The sequence below is a fragment of the Mus caroli genome, chromosome 10 (assembly GCF_900094665.2).
Source record: "Mus caroli chromosome 10, CAROLI_EIJ_v1.1, whole genome shotgun sequence".
Taxonomy (NCBI): domain Eukaryota; kingdom Metazoa; phylum Chordata; class Mammalia; order Rodentia; family Muridae; genus Mus; species Mus caroli.
Window position 1 is genome coordinate 110,586,961 of NC_034579.1, and position 11,666 is coordinate 110,598,626.

Below are 11,666 nucleotides of genomic sequence, written 5' to 3' on the forward strand. Positions count from 1 at the left end.
ATATATATATATATATATATATATATATATATATATATATATATTCACCCACGAATGTTCTACCTTACAAGGCTAAATTATCTGATCTCCAGAGAATTAAAGACAGAGAGATAACCAGATTTTCCACAAGGACCATTTTTGATTGGCATAGTCAAATTGTCTCTGCTTAATTTTACAAGGAAAGTAACCCAGTGCTAATAACTTCATCTTCAGTTGTCTTGCCTTGCTGGCCCTGCCTTATGCAGAGGCTCACTTCCTCACATTGAGACTCCCAAATGCCTTTATTGTTGGCTTGTCCTTGGACACATTCTGCTACCTAGCTCAGGCTGGCCTTGGATGCACTGCCCTCTGGCCTTAGCCTCCGATCGCTGTTCTTTCTTTCCCCAAGCTTTGCTTGTCTCTGTTTGTTGTGGCCTCCCTTCCCCCAGCCTGGAACCTGCTTGCTCAAGGGTGGAGCTACGTGCTCATTCATCCTGCCACGACCACTGCTGGAACCTGCCTTTGCTGCCTGGAGGCACACACGTGTTCGTCCTGCTACTGGACCCTGAGTTACTTGGCGGGATATTGGGTTCCCTCCCCCTTCCTTTATAACTGAGTGTCTGGAAATAGTAAAATTGAGCTTTGATCAGGATTTGTCTTAGCTCCATTCTTTCTTCCGCCCCGTCTAGATTCCTCTCTTTTCAGCGAACTGCCATTCTCAGTTGAACCGTTCGTGTTGTGGACTTCGGGCAGGCCGCAACAGTTTGTGACCTCGGAGGCGATTCGTTAGTAGAGTTGCTGAACCTCAGCATAGACAGCTGTGGTGGGGCCCTGACAGGAGAGTCTGCAGCTCCCTTTTCCTGAGATCCTGGCCCTTCTCTGCCCCTAGAGCAAACCTCTTCTGCTCAGCTCACTGGAACACTTTTCTTCTACAAGATGGAGTGTTGTCTGACGCTAGGATTGTAAAGAAAGCTAAGTAAGAGCTTTAATTTAAATGTATGTCCGTGTCTCCTTTGATGGTAGCATTTCTGCTTTCTGTATCATAGGTGATCTTCATTCCCTCTCCTGGAGAGTGTTATTTGAAGGGTTACAAGAAGCTTAGAGATAGTTGGGGGGACTGACCATCACCCCTGGGATCTGCTTGTCTCAAATGCCAGTGTCACGGCCAGTGTGGTTATGCCTGGATAACACAGGTGCTGAGGATTTTAACCCAGGTTTTCATACTTGCAGGGCAAATGCTCTTACTGAGCATCTCCCAGATCCCAAGCCCAATGCTATACACACACACACACACACACATGTATATGTATGTATATATGTATATACACACACATACATATATACATATATATGTACATATAAATACATATATATGTATATATACACAAATACACACATATATGATCATAAGAAGAGCAGTTTGGGACAGAGAAGTAACCTTATGTTCAAAGAAATAAACTGTTAGAAAATGCACTGGAATCCGGCTAAAATGTTTTTTTTCTTAAATTTAAATTTTACGTTTAAATTTTATGTGTATGAATGCGTGCCTCCGTGTATGAATGTCTGCCTCCGCGTATGAAAGTGCATCATGGACATGCAGTACCGGCAGAGGCCAGAGGGGGCACTGGATTCCCCTGGAACTGGAATCACAGCCAGTTCCACATGGGTGTTGAGAACTGAGTCCTGGTCCTGTACAAGACCTGCAAGTGGACTTACCCACGGAACCATCTCTCCAGACCCTTTTATTATTATTTTTAATTATATTTATTTTGGGGGCAGGGCACATGTCATGTAGGAACTGTGGAGGCCAGAGGGCACTTGGGGGACAATTGGTTCTTTCCTTCTACCACATGAGTTCTAAAGATCAAAGTTAGGTCATCCAGCCTGGTAGCAAACACTTTACCTATAGGCCATCTTCAAGATTCTCATTTAAAATTTATTATTTATTATTATTGTACGTGTGTGTGTGTATGTGTGTGTGTGTGTGTACCTTGGTGTAAATATGGAGATCAGGGGATCAAATTTAGTTCTATAGATACTGTCTCTAAAAAAAAAAAAAAAAAAAAAACAAACCCAAAACTTAGTTCTACCCCTGGACATCTTGCCCACTGAACCATATCATGACACTTTTAACTTGTAAACATTAACATTACAAAGTCCCCTAAAATATTTACATCATACACATTTGGTTACTTTAAAATTCTGTGAAATAAACTCCTTGTGTGACGTGTATTGTATCCATGGTAACTTTTGGTTTAGGGTGGTTAGACAGAAACCTAACTTAAGCAGAAAAGCAAGCACTGGAAGGGGGGGTATCAAGAGCTCACGGAATTGAGAGACCGGAAGGGGCGGGGAGCTGGGGAAACAGCAGCTCCTCTGAGCAGCCAGCGCTCAGATAGAACCAGAACATTCTGACTTGACACACTCCTTCCTTTTTCCTCAACCGCCTCAGATATCAACTACAGGGGCACTTCACTTCTAAATACTCGAGTAAATATCACCTGAGAAATATAATTGATGGGATGCCACTAAGCTCGGATAGACTGGATCAAACCAGAAAGAAGTCGTTCATGCAGTGGCCACGGAATCCCACTGCATCTAAAGACAGCCGATTGGCAGGCATGGTTCAGGAGGAGCTCAGAGTTCTACATCCAGGTCAGCAGGCAGCAGGATGACAGACACTGGGCCTGGCTGGAGCTGGACACCTCAAAGCTCACTCTCAGTGAGACACACTTCCTCCAAGAAAGCCACACCTACCCCAGCAGGCTCCACCTCCTAACAGTGCCACTCCCTATGGGTCTATGGGAGCATAGCCTTCAAACCAGCACACTGTTCTCGATGAAATTTGTTGACATTTCTAAATCCAGATGTTCTACTAGTCACAATAATCATTCAGAGCATCACTGTTGACAGAATGACACGATTAGAGCTAAGTTTGGTGGCACATGCCTGTAATCCAAAGAACCCAGGAGGCAAGCCGGGCGTGGTGGCTCACGCCTTTAATCCCAGCACTCCGGAGGCAGAGGCAGGCGGATTTCTGAGTTCGAGGCCAGTCTGGTCTACAAAGTGAGTGCCAGGACAGCCAGGGCTACACAGAGAAAACCTGTCTCAGGAAAAAAAAAAAAAAAAAAAGAACCCAGGAGGCAGAAGAAAAAAGAGTGCTGAGTTTGGGACTAGTCTGGTCTACTTAGTTACAGGCCGACCAAAGCTGTGCTATCTAGAGTCATCTTTACATGCGCGCACATGCGCGCACACAGACACAGACACACACCCCCACACACAAATATACACAAGCATACATACAGACACATATACACACACTCAGGCACACACACACACAAATACACACATGCACACACACACATGCACATATAAGCATGCATACACATACACACACTCAGGCCCATACACATATACACACACAAGCATACATACACATGTATACACTTCCATCCCATGCACACACCCACACATACACAAAGTAATTACTGAAATCAACAAGGGTGTGCCTGATTTATACTGCAGCCCCTGATAGAAAGGGCTTAGTTTTCCTGGCCTCTGTACTTTACTTTGCCTTTGAGTGTGTTCCTGTGGCTTTTAATGCACTTCCTGTAGGCCTACTTTGGGACACTTGTTCCCTGTCAAGTGATGCTCTGTGACAAGATCTGCACTTGTGAGAGTCCTGTGCTTTCAGTGCCCCTAGGCCTTCAGCAGAGGCCTTTCCCCCAATGAGCAAGCCATGAACGTTCCTCTCTGTTCGACTGACCATCTTATCCTCCACCTTGAAGCTCTGTCTTCTTTGATCTCTAAGATCTTGTAGCGTCTGAGGTCTGGTAGATGATTATCATGGTGGCTGGGGACTTCAGCACCAGAGAAGAATGCCTCGGAGCTTGGATGCCAGAGCTGTATCACCTGGATTCACCAATCAGCTCTATCACTTTTTGTAGGTGTGTTATCACCGTGTGGCCTCTACCCTGTGGGTCCTGGGCATCACACCTGGTTATCAGGTTTTACAGCAAGTTGCATCTCACCGACCCAACTCTAGAAAGATCACCAGCTCACTGGGCGACATCAAACTTGATACGCCATGCTAGAGATATCACAGGTATTTTCTGACGTGCTGGGCCAATAGCAGAAGTTTTTTTTTTTTTTTCCTTGTCTGAAGAGTTCAGATTAACATATGACATGTTTACAAACTCCCCCTTTGTCCTCCATATAAAGAGTCAATTCTTCAGAACACCTCTTTGCTTATCCAGTAACAAATCTTTAGCCGTCTGCTAAGAGCCAGGCCCTGCACCTGGGTCTGGGCAGCAGAGATTGAGGGGATATGGTCTGTTCTCAAATTCCCTGCAGTCAAGGAAAAGAGCCAGGCATGGCTGTGTGTGACCGACTTAAAAACAGCAAACAAACAAAGCGGAAAAACAACCAGCTTCCTCCACATACCAAATAGCTATCGATCAGCAACCTGAAATGAAATAAAGCAGAGTTATGACTGCATTTTTCAGAGGAACTTGCAAAACTCCTACTGTGACTGGTCCCCAGACCTTAGCACTGCTGACTCCATGATAGAAGTACCTTTCAGGCCATAAAACTCAGCATGCAGTCAATACCATCTGCCAAAATGAAAACAAAGACATAATCCATCAAAGTCCACAGTTCTGGGAAAGTTTCTCAGTGCACTAACCTTGGTTTTGGCTTCTACGGTTCTGATCCTGGCTAACTGCTCTTGCTAACTGAGGTGTATCAACCTGGAATGTGGCTTCTGTGCTTAAGGGAAGGCTTGGGGCTACACTGGGAGCCTATACATCCAGCACAGGTGCCAGCTGGCTCATACTGACTTTTTCTTGGCTTAAACCCATGTTCAAGTAGTCCTGTCTGGTGCATACCCCACACCAATAGGAGTTGGGTCCTCAGCTTGTTAGGAAAAAGTTCAGTTCTGAGAAGCTCATGATCAGGAGAGGGGAAACTATTTGCACATGGACTGCGAACTGTGTGTGTCCTGAAACCCGGATGTTTTATTTGAACTGCATGTAGGAGGGGAGTCACTGTCATACTTCATGGGACCCGTCAGGACCCAGGAAGGGACGTGCTCAGAGCGATGGGAGCGGGAAGCGATCGATCACATGTGGATTCCATCTCCTCAGATGCCACTTTTCGGGTTTATTCAGTGGACGCTGACTGGAAGTTATCTTCCTGGATAACAACATCGTTCAGGCTACGATCTCTGTGGCTTTGCCCTTCTTTCTTTCCCACCTTCTGTCTTTTTGACAGGGTTTGGGGTAGCCTAGGAGGGTCTCAGACTTGATATGGACTTGGGGGGTCTCTTGAGTTTATCCTTTAGTCTCCAGCTGTCAAGGGCTGGGGTTTTATGCCTGAGCTGCCACACGAAGTTCATTTTACCTTTTGTGACTGATTTCACTGCGTGACATTTAAGTTTCATGTATAAAACAGAAGGAAGGGATAACCTTGTAAGCCTGGAGGGTCTGCACCAAGAATCAATGTCTCACCAGCAGGGATGGTTACAGAGCAGACTCATTGGTCTGAGTTCTTGGTCTCCCTTCCTAATGGAATTTTGGACACATTACACTTCTGTGTAAAAAACCAAACCAAACCAAACCAGCCATTTAGAATGGTGTCTGTATATAATATGCACCCAGTAAACACTGGCTCCTATTACAGGATACGAAGAAATAGTAAGTTTTTTAATTTTGTTCAGCTGAGAAAGCGGGAAATTTTTTTTAAAGATTTATTTATTTATTATATGTAACTACAGTGTAGCTGTCTTCAGACCCCCCAGAAGAGGGCATCAGATATCATTATGGATGGTTGTGAGCCACCATGTGGTTGCTGGGATTTGAACTCAGGACCTTCGGAAGAGCAGTCAGTGCTCTTAACCGCTAAGCCATCTCTCCAGCCCGGAAATTTTTATTTGCACCGATTTGCACTTGATAGCTGCTGAACGGATCATTCTGGAATGAATGGGTCATTTTCAGTTAATGCATTTGCCTTTTGTTAGCTTAGGCTATATTCTGGCAAAAAGGATATTCAAGTATAAAATGATAACAAAATGTCCACTTTTGCTTTCATTTTGTCGCATATAAGCTTCTCCATACTGTGTGACACCCCAGTGGTACTGTTAGCATCTTCTCACAGGGCTGAGAAGCAGGACAAACTTGATGCTCCAGACATGCTTTTCCCTCCTCCTCCTCCTCCTCCTCCTCCTCTCCTCTCCTCTCCCTCCCCTCCTAGAATCTGGTTTGAAATTTCCTAGGTGAGACACACAGTCCCTAAATGCCTAGCAATCCTCTAATCTCCATCTCCTGAGTGAAGGGAGCTTGAGCTAAATTGCCACGCCCCACTGCTTCAGAACCTCTTTTTAATTCTTTTAAACTGTGTTCAGTTTGGAGATGAAAGCAGAGTGGGGAAGTGTGAAGTGTTCTGACTTTTAAGTAACTCTTTTACAAGTGAATTATGCCTTAGATACCCATGTCTGGATGCCAGGGTGGTGGTACACGCCCTTGCAGCACTCGGGAGGCAGAGGCAAGCAGCTCTGAGTTCGAGGCCAGCCGGGTCTTCAGATCTATTTCCAGGTCAGGCAGGGCTACACAGAGAAACCAACCAACCAGACAAGCCAACAATCAGAAAACCCACGGACATCAGTGCAGTGAGACAGAGCACGATGTTCGGCTTCAACACGGCAGAGCAGCATGGCCCTAGATAGTAGTACACACTTCAAAACACTAGAAGAGCTAGGTATTTCAGGACTGTCTGTGGCCCCAGCTACTCAGATGCTGTGTCAAGAGGATCACAAGTTCAATGTTCCACAGCCTGGAATTTAGCTGTCTCAAATTTAAAAAAAAATTGTTTTTTAAATTTTTAATTTTTTAAAATTACATTCTGGGAATGTAGCTTAGTTACAGAGTGCTTGCCTATATACACAAGGTCCTATACCTCTAGATTGGTGGTTCCCAACCTTCCTAATGCTGCGACCCTTTAATACAGTTCCTCATGCTATGATGAGCCCAACCTTGTAAGATTATTTTCATTGCTACTTCATAACTGTGATTTCGCTACTGTTATGAATTGTAATGCAAACATCTGCGTTTTCTGATAGTCCTAGAGGAGGTCTATGAAAAGGTCATTCAATCCCCCAAATGATCATGACCCGCAGGTTGAGAACCCCTGCATTAAAGAACCCTGACTAGTGCAGATTTATACAGGTTTAATCTGGTTTAGATACTACAGAACACATGTATTGAAACCTTACTCGAGCTAGGTGTGGCGGCTCAGGTCTTTAACCACAGGATGCAGGAGGATGAGGCAAGCGGACTCCCTTGAATTCAAGGCCAGGTTGGGCGACATCGTGACTTACTAGCTGTCATGGTCTACAGTGGCACCAGGTCTAGAAAATAAGAGACATCACACGGTACTCCATTAATATGAATAACTTAATGTTTTTACTTGTCAGTTAAGTAAGGCCTGGTTTGGGGACACATATCTATAATTTCTATTATCAGGAGGCTGAGGTAAGAAAAACAAACAAACAAACAAACAAACAAACAACAACAACCACAGTTTCATACCTGCCTGGGCTACAGCAGACCTTTCCAAAATTAAAGGAAAAAAAAAACAAACAAAATAGCTGGTTTGGGTGGCACATGCCTGTAATCCCAGTGCTTGAGAGGTTGAACCAGGAGGATTACAATGATGGAGCTCAACCCCAGCTATTCAGCTACTTCTGTGTTAAGATATATTGTGTATACATGTCTTGCTTGCTCGTGTGTGTGTGTGTGTGTGTGTGTGTACCACATTCATACCTAATGTCAAGGCCAGAAGATGAGCCACCACGTGGGAGTTGGGAACCAAATCTGGGTTCTGTGCAAGAACAGCAAATGCTCTTGACCACTGAAGCATCTCTTCTGCTACCTCAACTTAAAAAAAAAAAGTATGCATGGATATTCTATATGTATGTATGTATGTGTAAATGTGTGAATGTGCAAAGGAGGCTGGAGGACCACCTCAGATGCTATCCTGAGGAGTACCATGGAGGCTGGAGGACCACCTGTTATCCTGAGGAGCACCACGTAAGCCTTAGAGACAGGGTTTCCTACTGGCTTGGAGTTTAACCGGCAGGCTAGACTCACAGCAAGCCCCAAGTCTTCTGTCTGTTTTCCCCAGCCCCGGGTTACAGATGCGACGCGCTACCAAACCTCCTTTCCGGAAACCAGGGCTCTGGGACTGAATTCAAGTCTTTGGGTTTGCAAGACAATTACTTTACCAGCTGAGCTATCTCCTCATCTTCCTCAAGCTTGTAGCTCTTCCTGTCTCAGCCTCTTAAAGGCTAGGATTACATACCCTGAATCAAAAGGCTTTTAAAATACCAATAAACATTAAGTATAAAACAAATGTAATATATATATATATATATATATATATATATATATATCTGCACTGATCATGTTTTCGTCAACTTGATACAAACCTAGACCATCTCTGGGAAGAGGGGACATCAGTTGAGGAACTGCCTACATCAGATTGGCTTGTGGGCAAGGTGGGGGCGCGGCATCCACTCGCATCATAGCAACAGTAACTAGGACACCTTTCCTCCCCAGTTGCCTTTGATCAGTGTTTTATCACAGCAACAGAAATCAAATTAGGACAACATCGGATAGACTTTTATTATGGAATGATAAATACGAGAATGCTTCTTACAATTCTGCCATTAACTCAAGGCAGTGCTCGTCAATATAGGTACTAGCATGTGCGCGCATGCGCGAGCCATGCTCTTCGGTCGTCAGACACGCTTTCAGTACTTAAGGCGTGCTACCTGCCTGGTATCATGTTGCTGTTTTACTACACGTTTTCACTGAGCTCTTGCTAGTACCTTAAGCACAGTACATCTGGTGACATTTTCAAAGCAGTGCGAATTCGCTGACAAAAGACTGGCCAGACAAGGAAATCAATCGCAGCGACTCCTCTCTACAGGCACTGCAGGCCTCATCAATAGTGGAAATGATCTTAGGAGCAACTGAAAAACTAAAATCGTTATTACAGGACATTCTCTAGCTAAACCACAAAACCATAACTGCACGCCCAGCACCCGAGTTCCTGTCTTCACATCTCTGCAGACGCAGACGTCCTGTAAGCCCTGCGCACATCCACATTCTTTGGAGAACTTATCAGAAAACAGTTTGGCCGTTTAATTAGGACAGCTTTTATTCTGTCTGGGTGGTATTCTGCGATTGCGGCTGGCATGGTCTTTACTCATTGGGAAATGAAAGTCACACTCAGGTATTTCTCTTCTCTGGTCTTCAGTGTTACCACGCCCTTATTCTGCCTGGTTTGAAGGGTCGGGGAGAGTGCCTGGGGTGTCTCTCCAAAGTCTGGAGGCTCCTCTCCTCTGTTCTTAGGAACACTGGTCAATCTGGGCATGGTGACAGACGCCTTTAATGTCAGCATTTAAGAGGCAGATCTCTCTGAATTTAAGGCCAGCCTGGACTACATAGCAAGTTCTAGGCCAGCCAGGGTTACAATGAGACCCCGTCTCAAACACACAAAACAAAACAAAAAGCCAGAACAATAAAAAACACAGGCGAAGGCAGAGTGGTGGCTCAAACCAGCCATCTCAGCACTCAGGAGGCAATGGCAGATGGTTACAAGTTCAAGGCCAGCCTGGGCTACATCTTAAAACACCACTACCACCAGTTGTTTCTCATCTTTGGAGACTCCTGGCCTTAGAGGCACAGCTGGGTAAGATGGATAGGGAGTGAGGTGCAAAGGGTTTGCTGAAACACTCATTATCGCCTGAAAAAATGATGACTTCAAAAGAGTTATTCTTATTTATGTGTGGTGTGCATGCACATGTGGGGTTCAGGTGCCTGTGGTGGCCAGAAGAGTGTCAGATCCCCTGGAGCTGGAGTTATAGTTGGTTTATGGGTGCTGGGAACTAAACTTGGCTCTTCTGTAAGAGCAGAAAGCTATAGACAGTAACAATGTAACAGTAACTTTGAGAAACAATGTAACAAATACTGAGACAATTAGAGCAGTAAGCTTTCTCAACCCGTGGGTGGACAGGGGTTCCCTTATCAGATATCCACTTTATCATTCATAACAGTAGCAAAATTATAGTTAGGAGGTAGCAATAAAATAATGTTATGGCTGGGGTTCACCACCCTATGAGGACTATATTAAAGGGTGCAGCATTAGGAAAGCTGAGGACCGCTCTTCTAGAGAATTCAGAAGGATGGACTCTTGAGGGTTGAGGCTCTAGTTCAGTGGCACTGGGCCAAAGTCTGGTTCTGTCTCCAGAGCCACAAACACAAAAGTCAATTTAGTTCACAAATCAAGAGCAGAAATTTACTTGAAAAATACCTTGTGAGTGCAAATTTATTGTCATCTAAAAGCAAATTATGCGCGTTCTAAAAATAGAAGTGTATTCCGAAGCACGGAAAGATGGGTCCTGAAGCTTGGCCATTCGAGGGACGCCCTTGAAGACTGCTTAGACACTTGGATAGCTCGGCAAAGGACAGTAAGTAATGCTTCGGAATCCACCCCGGCTGCCCATTTGCAATTGAAAACGATGGAGTTTAATCTTTAGGAAAAGCTGACAATCCTAGGGGAGTGTTTTTGCTTCTTTGTCCTTCACAAGATTGACCTGAGTTAGCTGCATAAAAAGATTGAATTTCAGGTAATATCAGAAAGCTAAACTCTTGGCTTTTTTGAAAGATTAAAAAAAAATCGTGAATGCTGGGATCACAGGCATGTGCCACCAGGCACTTAACATGCCTGTTCCCCACCCCACCTCCCTCACCTTGGATGTGTGCATATGCGTGTCTATATCTGTATCTATCTCCAGGCTGGTTTTGAATTTGTGATCCTCCTACCTGAGCCTCTGGAGGGCTGGGACGACAGGCATGATCACCACCAAACTTACTGCTTACAACTGTATACTGATGTATGCTTGTTATGCATCAATCGTAATTTGTTCAATTATTCTTCCTATTGATAGGCACACAGTGCCAAAGTTTAATCAACTTGGTATATAACCTTTTCTCTTTAGGTACAGACATTAGGGTCACCTGGTTAAATAGGTGTAGTTTGAATTTTAATAAATATTTGCAGATAGTTCCTGATTTTTGGCTTACCTAAAGTTTCCTTGATTCACACTTCCATTAGCAATGGCTTCTTATGTTCTAACCTTGGGACTCTCCTTGTAGGTTTTCATCCACGTTAAACTCTTGAGTATTTACGTTGATTTACATTTCTGTGGCTATTGGCTAAAATACCCATTTATGGGCCAATCCAATTTGTTTTGCGTTTCTATTTTCTTATGCTCCCTTATGTGTAAGAGCGCTTTCCTGCATGTACTCAATGTGTGTACCTGGGGCTCAACTGAGGCCAAAAGGTGTTAGGTCCCCTCCATCTGGAGTTATAGACATTGTGGGTTGTCATATAAGCACTAAGATTTGAAAATGCATCCTCTGGAAGACCTCTGGGTGCTCTTAGCTGCTAGCCTGGTTTGTGTTTTCAGACAGGGTCTACATAGTCCAGATTGAAGCTATAATGTCCAGGCTCTTAGCCTCCTGTGATGGTTTGTATATCCTTGGACCAGGGAGTGGCACCATCTGAAGGTGTGGCCTTGTTGGGATGGGTGTGTCACTGTGGGTGTGGGTATAAGATCCTCACCC